Source organism: Lissotriton vulgaris, chromosome 8 (assembly GCF_964263255.1).
Source record: "Lissotriton vulgaris chromosome 8, aLisVul1.2, whole genome shotgun sequence".
Classification (NCBI taxonomy): domain Eukaryota; kingdom Metazoa; phylum Chordata; class Amphibia; order Caudata; family Salamandridae; genus Lissotriton; species Lissotriton vulgaris.
Genome location: NC_141696.1, coordinates 806,108,951 through 806,134,647, shown reverse-complemented (window position 1 = coordinate 806,134,647; position 25,697 = coordinate 806,108,951). Strand labels below are relative to the sequence as shown.

General features: G+C 46.0%; 1 pseudogene; it reads left to right on the top strand.

Annotated features, from left to right (window-relative positions):
• Positions 1–10,807, top strand: part of LOC147698007 (uncharacterized) — a 30,761-nt pseudogene extending 19,954 nt beyond the window's left edge.
• Positions 10,808–25,697: the final 14,890 nt, after the last annotated feature.

Sequence of the window (25,697 nt, the reverse complement as noted above, 5' to 3'; positions counted from 1 at the left end):
CTGAAAAAGAATCCTGGCAGTATATTTCACTTGACTTCCACTCCCCTCCTATGTCTCTAACTTCCTACATATTCCCCGTCAGGCTGGTACCATGCACCACTACTCTATCAAGGGTTTGTGTTGCCCTTGCCTCTAATTATTATTTTTGTGCAGAGAGATGTCTCTTTCATCACAAAACAATCAAGGGGAGCTGTGCCTTGTAATGTAGCACCCTTGCACGCACCTTCATTGCGCAAGGGTGCACTAGGCAGCATTGAGTGTGGCAGTGCAAGGAGAGAGCAGGAATGAGACACCTTTATAAATACATTTCATAATTCTGAACTCTTCCTTTGATGCAGCTCATTAATATGTCTTGCTGCCCTGCACGAGATGTTGATAACTTTGAGCCCTGGTCACTAGTGCACTCATCATTGTATTGATCACCTCTGGTACAGTGGAGTGGCGTAAGGTGGAATAGTGGACACTGGAGTGGAGTACAGTGGAATACCGTATAGTGGAGTGGTGTACAGTTTAGTGATGTAAAGTGGGCATACATAATGCTGAGTTTGGTACAGTGTAGTGTTGTAAATTTAAATTATGTAAAGTGCAGTGGTGTTTTTTGGAGTTCTGCAAAGTGCAGTGTTGCAGAACTGAATTGTGTCCATTACAGTGGATTACAGTGCAATATGATACAGTTTTGGGACCTATACTGGAATAGCATAAAGAGCAGTGCCATACTGTGGATTAGTATTGAAATAAGTAGTCGTGAATGTAATAAATTTGAGTTTAGTGACCTGAAATCTTCAAACGTATATTGGAGTGTTATATACTGGAGTACCGTACAATAGATTAATGTACAATTGAATAGGGATAATTATCAAAGCATAGAGTCTAGTGATATACAGGGAAATGTTGTTTAGTGCAGTAGCGTAGAATGTAGTTTTGCAAAGTGTAATATCATACTGTGGGTTGTAGTAAAGTACATTGTCGTATACTTCCCTTCAGTACAATAGAGTGGCATGGAGTTGAGTAGTGTACACCGGAAGAGTATACACTCCAGTACGGTACAATAAAGTGGAGCACAGCTGAATAGCAAAGAATACAGTTGCGAGCAGTGCAGTGTAGGGGTGTCCAGAAACAGTCATATACAAAAGTGCAATAGAATACAGTAGTGAACAGTAAAACAGCATAGAGAATAGTGTTGTAGACCCGTTTGTTGACTCTCTGCGTAATTTAGCATACTTGTTCCTCCCATTTCAATGTGGAAGGAGTAAAAGTTTTGCAGGGTTTAGTCATGGTGATACAAAGAAAAAAGGGGTGGTCCCAAAACGTGCTTAATTGCAATGCATTTCACATACATTTGAGTATTTTCCATTCTGCAAAAGCCACCAGTCGCATTTTGTTACAATGTGGCAGAATTATATATTATAGTACCCACATTATTATTTTATGTACTTTACATAAGTAGTGTAGTTAATTTATACATTTTAAAGTACTTAAAATTAGTGTTATCTGTTGTTGTGTTATTTTTGCAAAATTTAGGGGTATTGCGTAATAGTACCACAGTACATAGAGATTACAAGTCATTAGCTGAAAGTTTAAATATTGGCTTTAGGAAAGTTAAACACAGTTCAACACAGCTATGTTATTTTTAGGTACAGTTTGTCCATATTCTGCATTATGCCTTTCGATGTAGGTTAGTTATTATGCGTGGTATTTTTGCCCTAACTATTACCACTCTAATAACGTGTTAATAGGTGGATCAAAACATAAGCAACACATAAAATAATACACAAAATGTTTAAGAGAAAGCCTGATGCATTTCGGGACTTGGGCTTCCTTTCGTCAGGGGCAACCTTGAAGGGCAAAGAATGTTGGACTGTGATCAAGTCCAATCTGAGTGATTAAGGGAAATACAAGTTCCCCTCAATGCGGTGTGCTTTGATCGGATTAAAGGCTAGATTGTAAATTTCGGTTACCCAATAGCAGTATCCAAGCACTTTTCTCTACTGGGCATCCGCTTCACCGAGATAGGGCCTTCATTTTCAGCCTTTAATCCGATCAAAGCACACCCAGTCCCGAAATGCATCAGGCTTTCTTTTAAACATTTTGTTTATTATTTTAGGTGTTGCTCATGATGTAATGACTACACTACAGAACTTAGCCTCTTCGCCAAGGAGTTAGATGAGGTCAGAACACTGTGGGGAGCGTCCAAAATCCCATGGCTAAGGGAAGTAAAGTTAATTCTGCGAGAGATGGGTCTTGAGCAGCTGTGGATAAATCCAACGATGTTCATCTTTCCATCAAAACAATACTTTAAAGACCTATTTTGGGCCTCAGTTAAGTTAATCGCAGTGAACCAATCAGAGCAAATTAACTTAACTGGAAAGTTTTTATCCCATAAACTGTCACCCTTCCTAGAGCCTTATTGGGATGTGATTTGTAAAAATTTGGATCGCAAACTTTATCACCAATTTCGTGTTGGAACACTTCCGATTAACTCCTTTAAGGCAAAATGGAATACCAACTGTAACACCTGTTGTCCTTGGTGCCCAGATCAACTTGAGAGTATTGGTCATTTCTTTTTTGTATGTCCTGTTGGTCCCCCCGACTTAAGTGGCTCCAACCTGTTTGTAGGAGGCTAGATTGTAAGGGGCACTTGGCCGCCCTGAGTTCCCTTAGTATTAACCAGTCTGAGTTTGTGGTGGTTGGCGTTGCCAAGTTCTTGGGATGGGCATGGATTATTCGTAGCAGACACCCGAATATCCTGTCTTGATTTTAAGAACGCTTTAATGAGTATGTCTGATGAGCACTCTTACGGGAAGTCATTATTAATTAACTGTTTAATACCTTTTTAACAATTTAATAATTGTCTAGCAGTGTCTTACCTTTTTCTTAAAAAATTCATTGTAATGTTTTTATGTCTTTTATGAATTTTATTTCGAAATAAAGACTTATTGAAACCTGAAACCTGACTACACAATATGTTTATTTAAGTGATATGATACATACCTGTGAAATTATTAGATTCAGCTGATGTGAATTTGATGCATAACCATGTATAAGATGATATATTCTGAATACAATATCTGAACTTAAAACATTGTTTTAATTTGTTTATCATAATATTGGAACATTGGATTAACAAATAGGGTTGTTTAGTAACCCATTGCAGAGTGCACAGTGTGGCTCACTGGTTAGAGGAGGCAGACCTGGAAGCAGAGGTCAGCCCGGGACCAGGGTTCAATTCCCATCTCGGCGGGGTCTTGAGTCCTAAAATGTCCATGGACTTGACAATTCTCGCTCCGGTGCCTACTCGATTCACGGGTTCACACTCTGCGACTCTGGGCAACAGGTTGCTTAATCTCCACAATGGCCCCTCGTGGCAGGATGCCTGGCTTTCACCTTGCGGATACCCTGCCGGGGTTATCTCACAAGGAAATACCAGGACGGGTTCCCTAAGCGAGCGCTTAGAAACCGGTTGGCGATTTGCGCAATATAAATTCCTGTACATTTACATTTTACATTTATACAACCTCATTGGCTTGTAATGCCCTTCTTTTTCCTCTGACATCCCTTCAGCCCTTTCACTGAGATTGCGCATTGTATTATCAATACTGGGTTGTATTATTCCACAAGAACCGCTGTTTTGGATACTAATCAATTACCCTGGTTCCTTAGTGAGTAGGGTCCCCTAGTTTTCTTTTTTCGACTTTTTGAGCGGTGGCTACACCGCAAAGGAATTACCCTATAACTGGATTGTTTCCTTACACATAGGGTCATTCTTTCACAAAGGGTTACGATGTCAGAGGGAGAGGCACCGTTATACACCGATGAGTATATTGCAAAAATTATTAATGGACCTTCATTGTTTTCAACCCAACCAAACAAAAGTATAAACCCAAGACTAAAATTGCTTGATAGGTTGGAAAAGACAAAGAAAAAACATGTCAGCACTGAGCTTCATGCTCCGATGCTGACAGAGTACCTTAAGGTGGGCATTATTCCAAAAAGACTACAAGTTAGGAACGTCCCAGGCATTTTTTGCGAGGACCCCAAGTTTAAGGGTGACTTCAGCCACATCTCCACAACCTGTTCAGGCCACTGTATGTTGTTGGGTGTGGAGAAAGCTGTAGAACACGCAAATGCTGATCTCAAAGACATTGAAGAACTAGAGAAACAACTACTTTGAAGTGACGGAGTAGCAGCGGCAAAAACATTGCTAGATCAATTGATCAAAACCATATATTACTTTATTTCCTTTGAACTAAAAAGAAAGCTGATAAGGTGAGAAAGGACATCAAGAATTTCTCAAAAGAAAGGGCCTATCCCTACCTAAGAGACGACTATTACACCACAGTCAGTAACCAGAACAGACAGAACATTTTGGGGTAGTTTTAGGAGAAATCAGCCTGTCACATTCTTGGAATCTTGAGGTGGCTCAGACAATTCTGATGCACAACCAGGTCCCATCTGACCGGACAACCATCCTGGTCAGTCTTTTTTAGATTGAGGAGGCACAGAAAAAGAGAAGACTTGGTACCAGTACGATGGGGAGAGACAAACAAGGAAGAAACATTATCAGTGGGGCCCCCAACCATACTAGTTCAAAATACGAGCAGAATGGAGGTAATTCCCATTTTTAATTTGTCCCAACATGTACTATTTTCTTCAGAAATATCACTTCTAAGTAAAGGACTATCGTATGTCATTACAGAAAGAACTGATTTCTTTAATTTGAAGGCAGAACTGTTCCAGTTTTTCAGAAAAATATGCTTTAAGTTCTTCTTTAAAGACAGAGAACACATAACACCTAAGCATGGGCGGAAAATCCGTTTCGCTCGCGGATTTTGCGGATTTTCGGTAAATTCGCAATCCGCGAGATCCGCGTATCTCCCGCAAAATCCGCAAATCCGCGAGCAGCGGATTTTATGGCTTGCTCGCACTGTTCGCGTGAGTTCGCGGCTTGCCAGTACAACTTCGCACCCCACGAGTAAGTGCTAAATTGCAGAAATACGATCTTAGCAAAACTGAAACTACTTACCAGGTTCAAAAGTTCAGGCTCATCATTAGTAGCCATTTCCTGTAGTGCTTCCTGAGGGGCCCCTCCAGAGTTCAGTTGCCAGTTGCAACTATTATGTGACCCTGCTCTGAACCTCAGAATAGTTACACATATGCCACAAAGGTCCTGAATTACAGCTAAGGGAGACAAGCAGGAGCCAGGCTGGAAGTTAAAATCCATTAATCAGCCCCTAATTCATTATTGTCAGTTGGGGCAGGGCAGGTGTTGTAACTAATTTTGCAACAATGAAAGCACTTAGCAAGTGCAAAAGATCACTAATCAGGAAGCACTAAGGAAGCAGGTGCCAGCTAAAAAAATATTCTGTGACACATTAATCAGCCCCAAATTAATTCAGGTCACTTGAGGCAGGGAAGGTGTGCTTTGCTTTGCCGAAAATAATGTACACTGGACAACCAGAGGGTGTGGTGATGAAATAGAGGGTGGCATGGGTGGGCCAGAGGGTGGCATGAGTAGTCAGAGAGTGGCAGTGGTGACAGAGAGTGGCAGTGATGAAGAAGAGTGTCCCAAACAGGCTGGACACGTAGAAACAACAAGTTCGCAAAACTTGCGACCCGACAGGTAAGTTCGCAAATTGCAAAATTGTAAAAACCCTCGCGAACTGGCAGAAACACGCGCGAACACAAAAAAAAAAAAATCCGCAAATTCGCGGGACTTCGCGGATTTTGCGGATTGCGAGTTCGCAAATCCGCAAAATTCGCGAACGCGAGATTCGCAAAATTCGCCCATGCTTAATAACACCAGACTCAGTGACTGACCTTCTATCCCACCAATGGTATGATGCAACTTGAAATGCTCACATTTGAGAAGCTAGACTTAACAGGCCTAGAAACTCTGAGACACACAAGGCAGAACATACCTTATGATATCACACTACAAGAACATCAAGCACTTAATGCTATGAAAAATTAAAAGTCTATAGTTCTCAAACCTGGTGATAAAGGGGGTGATATTGTGATCCAGGATCGCAAAGACTATGACATTGAGGTCCTCAAACAAATAGGTGAAGAGAAACATTGTAAAAAGTTGAAAAATAACCCGTTATCAGACATTAGAAATGAGATATTGCGAGTCACCACAGAAGGATTGAATGAAGGATTCATAAACAAAAAAGAATTCAAGTTTTTGAGCGCTGAAAATCCTAGAACCCCGGTACTATATACCCTCCCCAAGATATACAAATGTACCACGAATCCTCCTGGCAGACCCATTTTATCAGGGTGTGGGTCAATCCTGGAACCTATTGGGCGATTCATAGAATTCTTTATCAAGGAGTTTGTTCCTCTACAGGAAACATATGTGAGAGACACAATGCATATGATTAACCTGGTTGATGGTATACCCTATGATATTGCTTCTGATTGGTTAGCAACACTGGATATATCATCCCTTTATATCAACATCCCAGAAAATGAAAGTATCCAGGTCATTGAGAAGTTACTAGATACCAGACCCAGACTGATTCAGGTACCCACTCCCTTTATCATTTCACTGCTTCATATTGCCTTACAAACTAATTACTTTGTGTCAGGTGGTAACCATTATCAACAGTGCTGCGTGCTAGTGTGCTAGTGTATTTATTTATTTATTTATTTATTTGATAGCACTTATAAGGCGCTCAGCTACTCACAAAGGGTTTCCCGGCGCCGGCAATAGCAAAGCACATGACACAACTAGAGAGAAAGCAATCAGCAGGCAATTATTTGTCGAACAACCAAGTTTTTACGCTTTTCCTGAATCTCATATGGTTTTCTTCCTTGCGTATATGGACGGGCAGTGTGTTCCAGAGAGTTGGACCCAGATATGAGAAGGATCTCCCGCCCATTCTAGCCCTTTTGTACCTAGGCACCGCGAAGTTCGCTGCTGTACATGAACGGAGGCTGCGATTTGGGAGATAAGGCTTAGCAAGATCTTGTAGGTACCTGGGGGCAGTACCAGCTTTGATTTTAAACAGATAGTTCAGGGTTTTAAAGCGAATCCGATTTTCTACCCTGAGCCAATGCAGGTCCCTAAGATGTTTTGTGATCCTAGCGGATCTAGGAATTCTGCAAAGCAATCTGGCAGCAGCGTTTTGCACGAGTTGCAGGCGTCTTATTACTGCTTTGTTTGAGCCCAGGTACAGGATGTTACCGTAGTCAAGCCGAGATGTAACTAAGGCATTGACTACGTTCTTCTGGGTGGTGGTTGGTAACATCCAGACAATTTTGCGTAGCCATCTAAGGATGGTGAAGCACATACCTGCCACTGTATGGGAGCAGTTTTCGCACCAAATATGGCAAATATTTACATGGCCTATGTAGAACAGAAATATGCCCTTAACATCAAAAACCAACAACGTTTGAACATCAAATGCTGGCATAGATAAATAGATGATATTTTTCTCATTTGGTCTGGGAGTGAGATTGAATTCAACAGATTCGTATTGTAGCTCAATAACATTCAGACACATCTGACCTTCACTGCCACATTACACAAATCTACTGTAGCTTTTTTAGATCTTAACATCCTGTAGGCTGAGGGAGTACTATACACTTCGCTTAACAGGAAGCCGACCAAGTGAAACACGCTCCTATCATACTGAAGCCATCATCCTCGGGCACTAACGAATCGTTTACCTTTCGACCATTTTTTGCGCGTGCACAGAAATTGTACACGTAAATAAGATTATATAGTTGAGGCAGAAAACTGAAAACCAAACTAGTGGCAAGAGGTTATCCAACCAGATTAGTAAGGAAATCCATGAAGCGTGCCTGGTTATGTCCGAAAGAACAACTGTTAACAACAAAAGCGAAAGCACCTCTAGACAGACTCATCTGTGTCACCACTTCTGGAGTACACACAAATAAAATTTGCAATATAATAACTGAAAATTGGGATATAATTAAGAGCATTGACCCAGAAATTGATGTCCCAATGTTTGTCTATAAACGGGGGAAGTACATAAAGGATCTTCTAGTCAGATCATCCACAGAGATCACAAAGTGTAAGAATAACACACTACAATCTACATGGGGCTTGCTCGAGATCAAAGGCCATCATAAGTGTGGCAACTGTGTCTCCTGTACCTTTACATTCAATACCAATACATTTGAACATGCCAATCTAAAAACATGTATTAGAATTATTTTCTAACTGCAACACACGTAACGTGGTATACTGTATAGGGTGCCCGTGTGGGCTACCATATATTGTAAAAACTCAACAACCAGTTAGAGCACGGATTGAACAACATCGCAGTCAAATACGATGGTCGGTTGACAATGCTCCACTGGTATCTCACTTTAATGAAGAAAACCATGCTGCTCAGGAGATCAGATGGCAAGTCATTGACATTGCCATCATCCCTGAAAGAGGGGGCGACATTGCACACATTTTACAATGGTGTGAATGTCATTGGATAGACAAAATCAATTGCATAGACCAGGCATTTAATTCTGCTGAAGAGTGGCGACGGTTCGTCACCATCTTAGCCCAATAATGGTGCATACCTTACTGTCCATTTCCTACAATTCTCAGTCGTGAGGTACTGTGTGGTCTCCAGAATAGGTCCAATGTTGTTATACCAACCTTACACCATAATTAAAGGAGCAACACTGCCCAAGGCTAATAGCGGGTATTGCCTAATGGGCCTACTACGTCCTCAAATGTAAATAACTTATGCTGAATGTAACACGTTTAGGAACCGGGGTGGGAGCATGTCAGGCATGTATAGACAATATCGCTCTTAGAGCAATTAATATATGTTGTTGCTCCTTTAGCATTCAATGATAATGCTTTCAGTGAGATTCATCCATTGAATTGCATACTTGATTACGTATGTCCCCAGAATCTTACTAACCTTGGTGATGTATATATATATATATAATTTATTTTATTAACTAATTGCACACATCTTCACGCGCTGTTGAGGAACTCCATCTTCATTTAGGTAGGAATCACAGAGTGCATACTGAGACGTCCCCATTTTTTAATGTCAAGTCTCATCCACTCCTGAGTCCTGGGCTAAATTCTGATTCCTATTTGACACAGGCATTTTCCCGTAACAAAGGCCGGAAGCGAACAGACTCACGCTGATTTCGCATGTGTACCGTACACACTGCCATTAGGCTGGGGCGGCTGGTGACATTTGAAAGTGGTGGGGCGTAAACTAATTTGCATATTGCACCGCAGCGATCAAGCGCAGCGAGCGAGCCCGAACCACCTTGCATCCATCCATACCTCATTCATTCATGCATCCACCCATCCATCCATCATGCATCCACCCATCATGCATGCATGCATCCATACATCATTCATACATCCACCCATACATCCACCCACCCATCCTGCATCCATACATCATTCATTCATGCACCCACCCATCCATCCATCCATCCATCCACCCATCCATCCATCCATCCATCATGCATCCACCCATCATGCAAGCATCCATCCATACATCATTCATTCATGCATCCATCCACCCATCCATCATTCATGCACCCACCCATCCACTCATCCACCCATCATGCAAGCATCCATCCATACATCATTCATTCATGCATCCACCCATCCATCCATCATTCATGCACCCACCCATCCACCCATCCATCCATCATGCATCCACCCATCATGCATGCATCCATCCATCCACCCATCCATCATGCATCCACCCATCATGCATGCATCCACCCATCCATCCACCCACCCACCCTGCATCCACACATCATTCATTCATGCATCCACCCATTCATCCATCCACCCATCCATCCATCATGCATCCACCCATCATGCATGCATCCATGCATCCACCCATCATGCATGCATCCATCCATGCACCCATCCACCGAACAATCATTAATGCACCCACCCTGCATCCATCCATCATTCATGTATTTTTATGACCATATAAAAATAAATGATGGACTCTAACAAGCCTATAGGATCGATGTTGAAGGATGTGCCAGTTTACATATTACATCACCCCTACCTTTTTATGCTGGAATCCTTCTACCGCCCATGTATTTGCCATCCTGTAAGCCCTAGGTATGTACTATACAAATTCACATACAAACATACACCAACATGCATGCAATAATGAATGCATATATCATGCTATTCCGCCTCTACCGTTTGTTAACATTTTGAAATTTTATAACCTTAGTTCAAAGAGTACATTATATTTGTGGTGACAGTTGTTAACTCATTTTCTGGAAAATGTTCATAAAATGAAATCTGTTGAAGGCTGTTGTTGCAACTATCAAAAAAGAAATTCTGAGAATTTTTACATTTACAAAACCCCATGCCGTGAAATAAACGGGTGACCTGGAATACACGCACACATTTCTGCAGCAGATGCTTTAACACACTGAACTATCTCAAGTCATTTGTGCAAGCAAGTGGCAGCACTTACGTTTAATCTTGGAGTATTACTATATTTCGACTCGCCACATATCGTACCTTGTGTGCACCCACAGGCGTTTCATACCCTAAGCATATGTAAATGACCCCCTGACCCGTCGCGGCTGACATGAAGGTGCGAGAGTTAATTTAATGAAAAGAACTTACCATGCATCTCCTCCGGTCCCGTAAACTAACTTCTCCCCTCTCTTTTCTGTCGCTGCTCAACAGGAAACTAACTGCAGTGCTAAATCAGGAGATTGGATGCGACGGGGGGCCGGGCAGCTGGCATTTGATAGGGCATGGGGCGACATTACTAAAAACACGTCACCGCCCCAACATGAGCCTATCTTTAGACGCCTGCACTAAACTAGGCATGCGCAGCATACCTAATGGATCGTGAATGTGAGTGAGGGGCAACGCTCCTCACTCACATGCGCAGTCAGATGGCCCATCTTCTGGACCCCTGCTCTAGCGGCTTGCCTGCGTGCGCCGTGCGCACTTTCACAAGTGAAGCACAGGCCGGCCTGGAAATGTAAAAAGACGAATTGTGAAAGCAATTTGTCTGCTTACATTCCTGTTGCCGGCCGGAACTGCAGTGAGCAGTTTCTTTTGCGGGGCGCTGCCCCGGCGCCCCTATGGGCCAGCCGCCACTGCTACACTGCACACAGGGTCGAAATGTTGTCAACAGTGAAGAGAAAAGCGAACCACTAAATCAGCACTTATTATTATATAAAGTGGCTGTTCATTATCTATATACTTACAGATGGTCGAGTTTTGTAAAATAAATTGGGAAATCTTGTAAATATTGTCACATTTTGCCACCAATACTTTAGGTTCCTGTTTCACTGGGGACACTACGCGGTATCTTTTTATCTCATTATATTGTTTGTGAAACATAATATACAAATATACAAATTCTTTAAACCAAACCATTGGTGTATGTGGTTTCTTTTTCCTCTAACATTCCTCCAACCCTTTCACTGCGATTGTGAATTATCAATACTGGTTTCATTGTTATTAAGACAAACATTAGCCAATCAGCTAATGACTTGTCATTGCTAAATACCTCAGAAGTACTTCAGTACCAACAAGGCCACGGATACAGCAACATTAAAACACTTAAAATATATAGAATAGTTACCCTACGTGCCTGCACTACCCTAAATATTCTTCTGTGCACCTTAATATATGATTCTTCCAAATTTAGTAAACTTCCGACTGATGGTTTTTGTGCTACAAGAAAATACAAAAGCCTATGTAAAATGCACTCGATTTATGCCCATTTTGGAACCCACCTTTTTTCTTTGTACTCCCCTTGCTGAAACACTGTGAAACTTTCCTGACTCCAAGAATGAAATCGGGGCAATAGGTCTATATGTATATATGTAAAGTAAAGTATCTCCATGTTTATTGTGGGTTGACACAAACACTGTGCTTTCTACTCCATACAGCGCTATACATGTTTCGGGCATGCCTGCCCTTGATCACTGGCTTTTGAGCGCCGCATCCCAGCTGTGCAAACTTTGCCGATATGACCCGCCCCTATGGGATTTCTGTTGCTTTGCATTCTGGGTCAGGTAGTTCTGCATATCCACAGTGGGTGTTAGTGATTTGCTGCGTTCATGATTTCTTTCCCCAAGTGGGTCGTAATGGAGGTGAAAGCAACACTGTCCTGCAAGTAAAAAGTCCAGCAATACTGGAACTTGTACCTCCACATGGCCCCCAAAGCTTCAGGGTCGTGGTCCGCTTTTTCGGTGGCGGGCGTCTCCGCGACAAGGTGCGCCGCAAATATTGTCCACACAAGAAACGTTGCCCTTGATGGAAACGCCAAACACAGGTAAAGTGTCTCCATGTTTATTGTGGGTTGACACAAACACTGTGCTCTCTCTGCCATACATGTTTCGGGCAAGCCTGCCCTTGATCACTGGCTTTTCAGCGCCGCATCACAGCTGTGCAAACTTTGCTGATATGACCCTCCCCTATGCGATTTTTTTTTTTTTGGTGTAAGACGTTTATTTAGTACTGTCAAGCGTACACAGCGTCACGCCTACAACCCTGAGGCTGGCCGCTATCTGTACATATCCGGTAGTTACAAAGCATCCAACGTAATTGTTCACATGCAAACTTACAGTTGAGAACGAAATATCTTGACAGTACGCTTATACAATTCAAGCAAATCAATGCGTCTCACTTTTTATAGTTTTTTGTGTTTGTTACATGTTCGCTAACCTTCAACTCGTACGGTATTCAATCTACTCGTGAGATGTCTTTTCGACCATCTGCGGTGGTCCCTGCAATATCACGGTGCATGACACTCAACACACTGCAAAAGTGCTAAGCAAGCTGCGATAAGCCATGACATTTTGAATAAATGACAATCCGATATGACATACATCCAGCTGTCTATAAACAGATATCCTTGGCCCTGGGGGGGGTGCGCTGTAGGATAGAAGGGGGGGTATCAATGCCAGGAACCGTGAGCTCACCCACCCACATCCCTCCCGTAATCTGTGATCACAAGAACTTGCAAAGGTATAACAATAATGGAAAATGTAGACAGTTAATCCTCGGTTCCCTCTGCAGATACCTCCAGTAGATAACATTGCAGAGGAGCCCAGATATCGGTAGGTCTGGAGGCCACCGGCAACAGCTCAGAGTAGGTATGCAGTTGGTCCTGACAGTATACCAAGTCTCTCAGCCATTCCTTAAACTTGGGGGCTCTCCCCCTTCCCCATCTGCACGCAACTCTACGTTTAGCCAATAGCATAGCCAGTGCTACATATTTACGGTGGGCTGCCTGAAGTGGTTCTACATAGCCCAGCAGCGCCAATATCGGAGATGGTTCCACCAACGTATGTATCATTTTAGAAATGGCCGTAAAAACTTGTTCCCAGTAGTAGTGAATTTGAGCACAACCCCATGCAAGGTGTAAGAAATCAGCCCCCGGAACCCCACACCTATCACAATTATCAGTGTCTCTCAGTTGGAATCTGTGCAGTCGCACCGGTGTGTGATAAAGCCTGTGTAGAAATTTATAATGAAGGATCCTATATCTACTACTAGATGAGATGCGTTCCGTCTGCTGCAAACAGAAATCCCATTGCCTATCCGTGATAGGCACGGCCAACTCCTGATCCCATTTCTCCCTGGCTGGCAAATCCGTATAGTCTACATTGGCACGGACAGATTTGTACAGCGTGGACACTAGTCTGCTGGGGTTGTCATTCAAAAGGATATGTTGCAACGGGGTCAGGATAGGTGGTTCGTGTGGAAAGTCAGGAGTAACCGCCTGCAGTCCGTGCCGGAGCCTGACATAATAAAAAATATCTAGTGGCGTCGGCTGGATCCCTACATAGAGCTGCTCCCTAGAGCGGAATGTGCCATTATGGTACAGGTCCCCCCATGTAACGACATGTATCTTCTTCAGAAGTTTCTGAAAGCCTGATTCTTGTAAAAGCGGCATTTTTGGGTGATATACCAACGGCAATAGTGGGGCATATAACAGCCCGATGTCAAGCTTCGAGCCGAGATACTGCCACGCAGTGACAGTGCTTAGTACAGTGTTAGGTGTTTTATCCCTACCCTCCACAGTGGAATAAAGAGCACCCTCAATCGGTGTTGGGTGTGCCAGCCAGTGTTCCGCTGCCAATTGGGGCATATATCTAGGCTGCCGTATCCAAAAATAAGCAAAATGGGCCTGAGCTGCGCGGTAGTAAAGTTCAAAATCAGGGATTCCAAAGCCCCCCTGTGAGTAGGGTCGAATGAGAATCTCCCATTTGAGTCTCGGCGATTTCCCGCCCCACACTAGTCGAATTAGCTCAGTACGCAACAATCGAAAGAAAAAGCCTCCCGGGTGGAATGGTATGTTTAAGAAGAGATATAGTAATTGAGGGAGTATTACCATCTTAATTAGTGAAGCCCTACCAGCCATGGACAGTGGTAGGGTTATCCATCTAGAGACGTTCTCACTGATTTTACTCATTACAGTGCCATAGTTAGCACGCATCAATGCTTCTCTGTCTTTTTCAATACGTATCCCCAAATATTTAAAGTCTCCCTCGCACCAGGCAAGTGGGTAGTCCAATGCAAACCTATGCGTTGAAGCGGTGAGAGGGAATATACATGATTTGGTCCAGTTTATTTGGACACCAGAGAGGACCCCAAATCGTATAAATTCTCTAAGGATAGGATCCAAGTTCTCGCAAGGGTGTCGAACATAGAGCGTGATATCGTCGGCATACATTGAGATCAGAATCTGCCGTTGAAAGCACCGCAGCGCACTATCACGGTGATGTTGGCGCAGCTTGGCCGCAAGGGGCTCGGTGGCTATGGCAAACAGGAGCGGGGAGAGGGGGCAGCCCTGCCTAGTACCTCTAGAGATCCGAAATTCCGAGGACAGTTTGCCGTTAATGAGGACCTTGGCCACCGGGTCTGTATACAATAATTTAATCCAGGATATGAAGATCACGGGAAATCCCATACGCCCGAGCACCCGGAAGACATAGTCCCATTCCAATGAATCGAACGCTTTCGTGGCGTCCAGAAAAATAGCAGCCATTGGCAAATCTTCGTGGACTGAATCATATACTGAAAAAAAAGTGCGGAGGTTATGCGACGTTGCCCTACCCGGGACAAAACCTGCCTGATCTGGGAGTATCAGGTCAGGTAAAAGGAGACCAATTCGCGTGGCTATTAATTTGGCCAGAATTTTCACGTCGCAGTTCAATAGCGATAATGGTCTGTATGAATCGCATCTGTTAGCAGGCTTCCCAGGCTTAAGAAGGGACGTTATAAGGGCCATTCGCATGGACGCAGGTAGGTGACCAACCTCCAGAGCATCTTCATATACTTCGCGCAAAACTGGGGCCATGAAGTCTATATAAGTCTTGTAAAATTTAACAGGAATGCCATCCAGTCCAGTGGCCTTACCCGAACTCATGTGCATTATGGCCTCCCGTACCTCATCCAGTTCAAACGGGGCGCTGAGAAACGCTCGCTGCGTATCGCTCAGCCATCCCAGCGACACATCTGCCAGGTAGTCATCGAGTGTTAAGTCGCCCGCCCGGGTAGAGGAATATAGGGCACTGTAATGTCCCACGAATTCATTTAATATGTGTGTGGTGTCCCTGAGGAGAACTCCTTCCGCAGTCTCTAATTCAATAATGACAGTAGGTGAACGCATAAGTTTAATCGTCGCAGCTAAGGCCTTCCCCGGTCTTTCGCCCTCCCCGTATCTTCTAGCCACCCAGTGTTTATTCCTGAATTTCACCTCCCGTGCGGCTTCATCTGAGTATTCCGACAGCTTATCTCGTATTACCGCAAGCGTGTCACTCCCAGGGCTATCCCGAAGAGTATTTTCTGCATCTCTAAGTTCTGACTCCAGAGCTTTCAACCTATTCCTTATACTCTTAAGCACTCCTGATCCTTTTGAAATGCAAAGTCCCCTGAGTGTGACTTTGAACGCATCCCAAATGGTTTCAACGTCATTCACCGAATCTTTGTTACGCTTGAAGAAATCCAAACATTCGACTCTAAGTTCTTCCTGAAATTCAGTGTCTAGCAGCATCGTGGGCTGCATACGCCATGCCGCAATAGGGGGACCTAATTCATTGCCACGCAACTTAATGAGTACAGGGGAGTGGTCTGAATATGTTCTGGGGAGATGCGCTGAGTGCTGCAGTGATGTATAAAGCTGTGATGTCAATAGTATATAGTCCAGTCTGGCCCATGACTTCGCCTGAGCAGTAAAGTGCGTACCCTCTCCTTTGGTCCCATGCATAGACCTCCATGCATCTAGTAGATTATTATCCTCAATCGTGGCACTAAGAGTCTCCCTCCCTTTAGTATAGTGGTGGGGGGCAGGATGTGACCTGTCCAAAGTAGGATTTAGGGTAATATTGAAGTCCCCCCCCCAAATAAGGTGCTGCGGCCCTGTTTCCACAATTGCCGCCCACAGGTCAGTAAAGTATCGTGGGTCATCCACATTGGGCCCGTAGCAGCAGGCTAGTGTCACAGCTATGCGTCCTAACCTCCCCCACATCAAGCAAAATCTCCCCTGTGAGTCAGCCTTAGAGCCCGCCAAATGAAAGGGTGTGTTTCTCTTTACTAAAATAGCTGTGCCCCGTGCGTATGACGAATAGGAGGAGAATACAGTATGTGAGGCCCATTTTTTCCCAAAGGAGTGTAACCCATGTAGTTTGAAATGTGTCTCCTGGAGTAAAGCAATATGAACCTGATGACGATCAAGATAGCCCAGTATTTGCCTCCTCTTCCTAGGATCCCCCAATCCTTTCACATTCCACGTGAGTATATTCAAGGCAGTGTCACCCATGCGTGCAGGTGGAAAGATGAGTCAGGGGCCGTGGCCCATACCATGGTAATTCCAGTACCTGCAAACCACATGTTGCTTCCAATTCGTGGACGCACCATTTCCCCAGTGGGACCAGAGGGCCAGTCCCATGGAAAGTGTCATCACCCTTCATAGCGCAGTGCTGTACTATAGAGCTTCCAATGCGCACCCCAGACCCACTCACAGGCTGGTCGTAGCCAAAAACATCCAATCCTGAGTGTAAAAGAAGTTCTCTGATACCTGTTGCACATGTAACGAACATAAACCAAACAGTCCCCCCGATTATGCATCCATCCCACCCATCCCCAACAATCCCCAACAGGCACATAGTGTGCACAAAAGTAACAGCAGTAAGCTCAGACCATTTGCCCAACGGCATTCCACGCACTCTTTCACAAAGGGTCCAATTCCTGCAACTTGTGCCCATCGTATGCAAGCTCCTCCGTCCGCCACCCCCCTCCCACTGAAGCATCCCCAACTTGCCAGTACCTCGGGCCCACCCCCCACCCAGAGTTTGATTCAAACATTTAAACAGGAACAGAAATAGTACCAAGTCCCATGGGGTACACCCATCAGTGGTCATCTGAGGTGCACTACCACCCACCCCCATTTCTCCCGCTCCGTGCAAGCAAGCTCCTTATGTCTCTGTCCGGAGGAGAGGGGAAGAGGGGGGGTGGGAGCCTGGCATACATTACCACCTGTAGTCCATACCCGTCCGTGGTACCCCTTGAAATCGGCTCTGTGTCCACAGTCAGTAAAGGCATCGAGTCGTGCCGTGAGTCAGGGAGCGTGTCTCAATGGTGCATATACATTCAGGTAGCGAAGTGCAGCAGTGTTCCTACTCGGAGCTGGAGTCATTCTGGTTCTCAGCACCTGCAGCCGGTCTTCCCCGTTTTGGCAATGTTTTGATGTAGTCCTCGACCTGTTGTGGGTTGATAAAAAAATGTTGCGTGCCTTGATGGGTCACCCGCAGTTTGGCCGGGTACAGAAGAGCATAATCAATTTGCAGGTCTCTGAGTTTTTTCTTAACTACAAGAAATTTCCGGCGTTGCTCCTGCACCACTGGGGTAAAATCCGGATAAATAGAAAAAGTCACTCCATCATGCGTGAGGTTCTGAGTTGTCCGGGCCGCTCGCAGTGCTGCATCCCGATCTCTATAGTTGAGCAAGCGCGCTATGATGGGTCGTGGCGCGGCACCAGGTTTAGGTCTGGGTCCAAGCGATCGATGAGCGCGCTCCACAATGAATTGGTTGGAGAAGGCCTCCGCTCCGACCGCCGCAACAAGTATCTTTTCGATATATAGCTCCATCTTCCCTGTGTTGGTCGTCTCTGGTACGCCCGTGACGCGAATGTTGTTTCGTCGGCTCCTCGCTTCCAACTCCTCATTTTTTGCGGCAATGACCCGCAGCACATTATCCATTCGTGACAGTGTTGAGGTATGAGATGCTGTGGTGTCATCATTATCAGAAATGCGGCGCTCCACTTCGGTAATGCGTTCTTCGTGGATATCCATTTTTTGGACTATGCCGTCCATTCTAGCTGAGAGTCTGTCGACCTTGTCCACGACAGTGGCAAAGCCCTGGCGCATTTCTTGTAGCATGGTAGCAATGTCTGGCATCACCTGAGCTGGCGCAGAGACTTCAGCAGAGGGGCTCCGAGGCTGTCCGCTATCCACTGTATTGCGAGTGCCTTTTTTCTGGGCTGCGGGTTCAAATTGCAGCTTGGGCTGCCTATTATCCGGCTTTCCCATGGCGCCACGCGGAGAAGGGTGCCCTGTCCTAGATTAGTGCAGATCTTGCTGGTTGCAGCCGGTAGCGGAGAACCTCCCTCGCCGCTAAGCACCCCCACTCCAGAACGGCGTTGTCTGTGTCACGATGGCAGCCAGACAATAAGTGCGCAGTAGTTTCCGCAGCTGTGACATGCAGGGAGGGAAAGTCTCTGTTCTTGGGCGGGCGTATAGGGAAGTTACTTAGCACTTGAATTCCACTGTCATGTAGCCCGTGAATTCAGCATGGACACCGGTTTTCCTGAAGCTGCTCCGAGAGTGAAAGAGTCCCCCTGCGCCCAAAGTAGTTTCACTATCATAAGGGTCGGAGAGTCCGTGGCTCCAGATTCTCGTTAGAGCTGTGTGTTTTCAGGGCAAGGGCGAGGGTTACAACACTGTCAGGAGATTGTGCGCTGCCACAACAATGTCAGGATAACGTGTGCCGCCACTACGCCACATCCGAGACAACTGCGTGCAGAGCGAACCCAGGGAGCACTCACATGAAAGCCCCACAGTCGGCAGTATCCCCCACCACTATCAAGATGAATGCTCTCACCGGCGTCACAGGAGCCCTCTTCATGCACGGGCGTCAGTATCAGCGCAGGGTCCGGCGTGGCGGATTCGGAGCTGACAGCGCCTCACAGCTCAAGTCTCCTCACGGAGGCGGCAGTCAGAGCCCCGGAGGGCTCGAGGGAGAACAGCGGCTTACCGAACGTTTCCGCCGCTTAGTAGGCAGTCAGGTTCATCAGCAGCGGTTGTCTGTATCCCAGATCCACAGTGTCCGTAGGGCCGCGGGAGGAGCCGCAGTCCGCCCCCGCAATCGCGCCCAGGAGGTCCGCCGCTTATGCTGCTCAGGCCCTCTCACCTCGTGCCATGCCTCAGTGTAGCGTAGTTGTCCGCGCCGCCACTGAGCTCCGTAGCGGCAGGGCGCCTTCAGGGTGACACCACGACCAGCCTGATCTTCGGATGTTTGAAATCTCGAGCCGCCAAACTGTCACCGAGTGTGGAGGAACACTCACTCTTCCATCATAAGGGGTTTGGGACGGGCAGGAGCAGGTCAAAGAGGATAAAAAGGAAGGATATAAACGCCAGGCTGCTGGAGCCTCACGAGAGTGCGGCCATTCAGCTTGTGCGCCCCCTAGCGCCCCCCCTATGCGATTTTTTGTTGCTTTGCATTCTGGGTCAGGTTGTTCTGCATATCCACAGTGGATGCTAGTGATTTGCTGCGTTCATAAATTCTTTCCCCAAGTGGATCGTAATGGAGGTAAAAGCAACACTGCCCTGCATGTAAAAAGTCCCGCAATACTGGAACTTGTACCTCCACATGGCCCCCAAAGCTTCAGGGCCGTGGTCCTCTTTTTCGGTGGCGGGGCGTCTCCGCGACGAAGCGCGCCGCAAATATTGTCCACACAAGAAAGGTTGCCCTTGATGGAAACGCCAAACACAGGTAAAGTATCTCCATGTTTATTGTGGGTTGACACAAACACTGTGCTCTCTCCTCCATACAGCGCCATACATGTTTTGGGCAAGCCTGCCCTTGATCACTGGCTTTTGAGCACCGCATCACAGCTGTGCAAACATTGCTGATATGACCAGCCCCTATAGGATTTCTGTTGCTTTGCATTCTGGGTCAGGTAGTTCTGCATATCCACAATGGGTGCTAGGGATTTGCTGCATTCATAATTTCTTTCCCCAAATGGGTCGTACTGGAGGTGAAAGCAACACTGTCCTACATGTAAAAAGTCCTGCAATATTGGAACTTGTACCTCCACTTGGCCCCCAAAGCTTCAGGGCCGTGGTCCACTTTTTCGGTGGCGGGGCGTCTCCGCGACAAGGCGCGCCGCAAATATTGTCCACACAAGAAAGGTTGTTATTGATGGAAACGCCAAACACAGGTAAAGTGTCTCCATTTTTATTGTGGGTTGACACAAACACTGTGCTCTCTCCTCCATACAGCGCCATACATGTTTCGGGCAAGCCTGCCCTTGATTACTGGCTTTTCAGCGTCGCATCACAGCTGTGCAAACTTTGCCGATATGATCCGCCCCTATGTGAATTTTGTTGCTTTGCATTCTGGGTCAGGTAGTTCTGCATATCCACAGTGGGTGCTAGTGATTTGCTGTGTTAATAATTTCTTTCCCCAAGTGGGTCATAATGGAGGTGAAAGCAACACTGTCCTGCATGTAAAAAGTCCCGCAATACTGGAACTTGTACCTCCACATGGCCCCCAAAGCTTCAGGGCCGTGGTCCGCTTTTTCGGTGGCGGGGCGTCTCCGCGACGAGGCGCGCCGCAAATATTGTCCACACAAGATGTAAATGTAAATGTAAATGTAAGGTCCATTTATACCGCGATAGCAATCGCTCTAGGGAGCATCTCGGCGCCATTAAAGGGTCAACCAGGTGAAAAAAGTTGCCTTACTGCTTAAGGAGACTGAGACCGGAGTCATAAAGAAAGGTCGCCCTTGATGGAAACGCCAAACACAGGTAAAGTATCTCCATGTTTATTGTGGGTTGACACAAACACTGTGCTCTCTCCTCCATACAGCGCCATACATGTTTCGGGCAAGCCTGCCCTTGATCACTGGCTTTTGAGCACCGCATCACAGCTGTGCAAACTTTGCTGATATGACCAGCCCCTATAGGAATTCTGTTGCTTTGCATTCTGGGTCAGGTAGTTTTAAATATCCACAGTGGGTGCTAGGGATTTGCTGCATTCATAATTTTTTTCCCCAAATGGGTCGTACTGGAGGTGAAAGCATCACTGTCCTGCATGTAAAAAGTCCTGCAATATTGGAACTTGTACCTCCACATGGCCCCCAAAGCTTCAGGGCCGTGGTCTGCTTTTTCGGCGGCGGGCGTGTCCGCGACGAGGCACGCCGCAAATATTGTCCACACAATAAAGGTTGCCCTTGATGGAAACGCTAAACACAGGTAAAGTGTCTCCATGTTTATTGTGGGTTGACACAAAACTGTGCTCTCTCCTCCATACGGCGCCATACATGTTTCGGGCAAGCCTGCCCTTGATCACAGGCTTTTCAGCGCCGCATCACAGCTGTGCAAACTTTGCCGATATGACCCGCCCCTATGGGATTTTTGTTGCTTTGCATTCTGGGTCATTTAGTTCTGTATATCCACAGTGGGTGCTAGTGATTTGCTGCGTTCATAATTTCTTTCCCCAAGTGGGTCGTAATGGAGGTGAAAGCAACACTGTCATGCATGTAAAAAGTCCCTCAATACTGGAACTTGTACCTCCATATGGTCCCCAAAGTTTCAGGGCCGTGGTCCGCTTTTTCGGCGGCGGGGCATCTCCGCGATGAGGCGCACCGCAAATTTTGTCTACACAAGAAAGGTTGCCCTTGAGGGAAACGCCAACCACAGGTAAAGTATCTCCAGGTTTATTGTGGGTTGACACAAACACTGTGCTCTCTCCTCCATACAGAGCCATACATATTTCGGGCAAGCCAGCCCTTGATCACTGGCTTTTGAGCGCTGCATCACAGCTGTGCAAACTTTGCCGATATGACCCACCCCTATGGGATTTCTGTTGCTTTGCATTCTGGGTCAGGTAGTTCTGCATATCCACAGTGGGTGCTAGTGATTTGCTGCGTTCATAATTTCTTTCCCCCATTGGGTCGTAATGGAGGTGAAAGCAACACTCTCCTGCATGTAAAAAGTCCTGCAATACTGGAATTTATACCTCCACATGGCCCCCAAAGCTTCAGGGCCGTGGTCCGCTTATTCGGCTGCGGGGGGTCTCTGCGACGAGGCACGCTGCAAATATTGTCCGCACAAGAAAGTTTGCCCTTGATGGAAACGCAAAACACAGGTAAAGTATCTCCATGTTTATTGTGGGTTGACACAAACACTGTGCTCGCTCCTCCATACAGCGCCATACATGTTTCGGGCAAGCCTGCCCTTGATCACTGGCTTTTGAGCTCCCCATCACAGCTGTGCAAACTTTGCCGCTATGAGCCGCCCCTATGGGATTTCTGTTGCTTTGCATTCTGGGTCAGGTAGTTCTGCATATCCACAGTGGGTGCTAGTGATTTGCTGCGTTCATAATTTCTTTCCCCAAGTGGGTCGTAATGGAGGTGAAAGCAACACTGTCCTGCATGTAAAAAGTCCAGCAAAACTGGAATTTGTACCTCCACATGGCCCCCAAAGCTTCAGTTCCGTGGTCCGCTTTTTCAGCGGTGGGGCGTCTCCGCGCTGCAAATATATATATATATCCTCACTGAGAAAAACAAAGGTTACAGGGAATTTATAGTTAGGCTCAGATTTCATTCTTACAAAAACAGTGAAATTAAGCAGTTATAGTCACCTGAGCTAACCTCAACTCCCGCAATGCACTGTTTATGACCTCACATATTACTTCATTTGAGATGTCATCAGTGATGTCACTGATCATGTAATAAGAGATGTAATATGTGAGGTAATAAGCAGTGCATTGTGAGGGCGTAATTATAGTTATAACTGCTGAATTTCTCTGGTTTTGTACGAGTGAAATCCGAGCCTAACTATAACATCCTGTAACCTTTGTTTTTTTAAGTGAATTCCTATGGTTTTTCAAATCCTATTTCCTAACTATAAAGTCCATGTAAACATTTTTTTTGTTAATTTCTATGTGTTTTTAACTATTAGTCGCATTTGCAGAGTGGTGAAGAAAGGGGTCGAGCCTCCAACCAGCTCTCAGGAATCCCACTGTTTCAGTTTTACTGGAGGAAATAAGAGGGATTTATGGCTCCCAAGAACCCTCAGCAGCCAAGAGGACTTCATCCCCCAACCAGTATTGTGCCAGGAGGTGTATTTGCAGAGTGGTGGAGAAAGGGATTGGGCCTCTACCAGCCCTCAGCAACCGCCCTGTGTGAGACTTCCTGGAGGTGGCAAGAGTGTTCTTGGTCCCCATTGACCCACAGCATCCGAGGGAACTTTAACCCCCCAACAAGTAGTGTGCCAGGAAGCACGTTTGTAGAGTAGTGGAGAAAGCGTGCGAGGCATCTGATCACCTTTTAGCAATCCCACTGTATGGGACTTACTGGAGGGAACAGGAGGACTTGCTAGCCCCCAAGGACCCTCAGCATCCAAGGGGACTTCATCCTTCAACCAGTAATGCACCAGGAGGCACGTTTGCAGAGTGGTAGAGAAAGGGGGCTTGGCGTTCAATTACCTCTCAGCAATCCTGCTGTTTGGGACTTTCTGGAGGTAACCAGAGGGCTTGTTGGCCTGAAGGACCCTCAGTAGCCAAGGGGACTTAATCCCCAACCAGTAGTGCACCAGGAGGCACATTTTCAGAGTGTTGTAGAAAGGGGCATGGCCTCTGGTAACCTCTCAGCAATCCCGCTGTTTGGGACCTACTGGAGGTAACAGAAAGGCTTGTTGACCCTGAGGATCCTCTGCATCTAAGAGGACTTCACCCCCAACTAGTAGTGTGCCAGAAGAAGCGTTTTCATAGTAATGGTTAAAGGAGGCATGGCCTCAGTGACTCGCTGAAATTTTAAAAAATGATTTCTTAAGTTTGAGCAAAAGCGGGCTGTGCAGCCCCCTCCCCAGACCGATTTTGGCCCCGGGGACCCGATCCCCCAGGGCCTGGTCTATATGTGATAAGGAAGGGTATTGTAGGGAGCCACTCTGCAGTTAGAGTTAGGGTGAACAGAGATATAGAGATAGGGATTTTGGGGATTTGTATCCCCTAATACGTTTGGACCACTTTGACAAATATCAGTGGAGCTATGAAAATTATTTCTTTTAATTATGGAGTACCGCTTTACTTTTGTGTTGGTCTCTAGAGAGTACTGTAGTACCATATTAACCCATAGATTTTTGCATTTACTTATTCTCCTGTTATAAGGAACTGCCGGTTAACTTGGCAAAACTCTTCGCGTACTTAAACGGCTTGAATATATTAGCTGCATAAGAGTGGAGAGTGATATAGATTACCCCAGCTAGTGGAACCCTCTCACGATAGTCCGCGGCCTGCTTTGTAGCTGTCAATTTGAAAATCAACGAACATTGATTTGTATAACGGGTGCCGCTCGCGTTGAGGAGTTGTTCTGTTTTGCTGTAAGGATCATCCTTTGCTACAGGAGTAGCTGCCCAGACCCGTACCTGCCGCTGAATCAGGAGAGAGGAAAGGACCAACTCCGTGGCCGCAGAGGAGGCGAGAGGCGCAGGCCCCGGGACTGCGAGGACCAGCATTCACCACCAACAGCTGGGTCCTCTTCCCGCGTGAGCCGCGGCCCCTCCCAGTGACACGCCTTTCCTCTGCTAAATTGAATTTAAACAAGCCCAGCAACGCGCACCGCGGGACGCGCGCGGGTCGGAGCCCGGGGCGAAGACCGGGCAAAGAGCGGGCCGTTTGAGGCCGTTCGAGGACGTAAGAGACTGGACTGGGCCACTATTCGTTCATCCCCATTTGGCTGTATCCCCTTCCTTATTATTACTACCAGTCTCATAGCTCAACAAAAATGGTTGTTACTAGAGGAACCAAAACTAAAGCCCCGGGTAGCGTGGGTAAATTGCTTGGTCCTATGGACGACTTCATTATGAAGGCGAAAACGTTCATAGACCAAAGCATATCACTAATTGAAGAAAGGGTCTCTTTGGACCTGGCATTCGCCAAAAGATCCTCATTGGGGAACTTGGCGGACGCCAGATCACCAGCTATAGGAGTCCCAAATGCTGAGGTAAACCCGACACGAGAGAGACGCAGCTTACCTAATACAGTTGTCCCAACTTGCTGACTCACAGCTCAGTTTTGACCTTGAAAAAACACCGGACCTAGTCCCGCAAACCTCTCCACAAATCTCCTCCATAGAAAAAATGATAGAAAGGGGAAGGAGGGAGGGAGCGATAAGTAAGAAAAGGGTGGCCCCTAATCCCCCAATACTAAACAACCTGACCCATATACCTAGCGCCCTAGAAGACAGACTGGATAGAGCAGAACAAATAGGAGTCCCAGTCTTAGTACATCATTCAGAGAATGAAACACTTATCCCGGTAATTCTAGATCCTCCAACCATCACACAAACCCACAAGGGCTGGGGCGATATGGAAGTTCCCGAATTATTATTAACCAAGATAGCTAATATATTTAAACAGTCATTGCAACCCCTAGAACAACGATTAGCGCACTTGGAGTCACA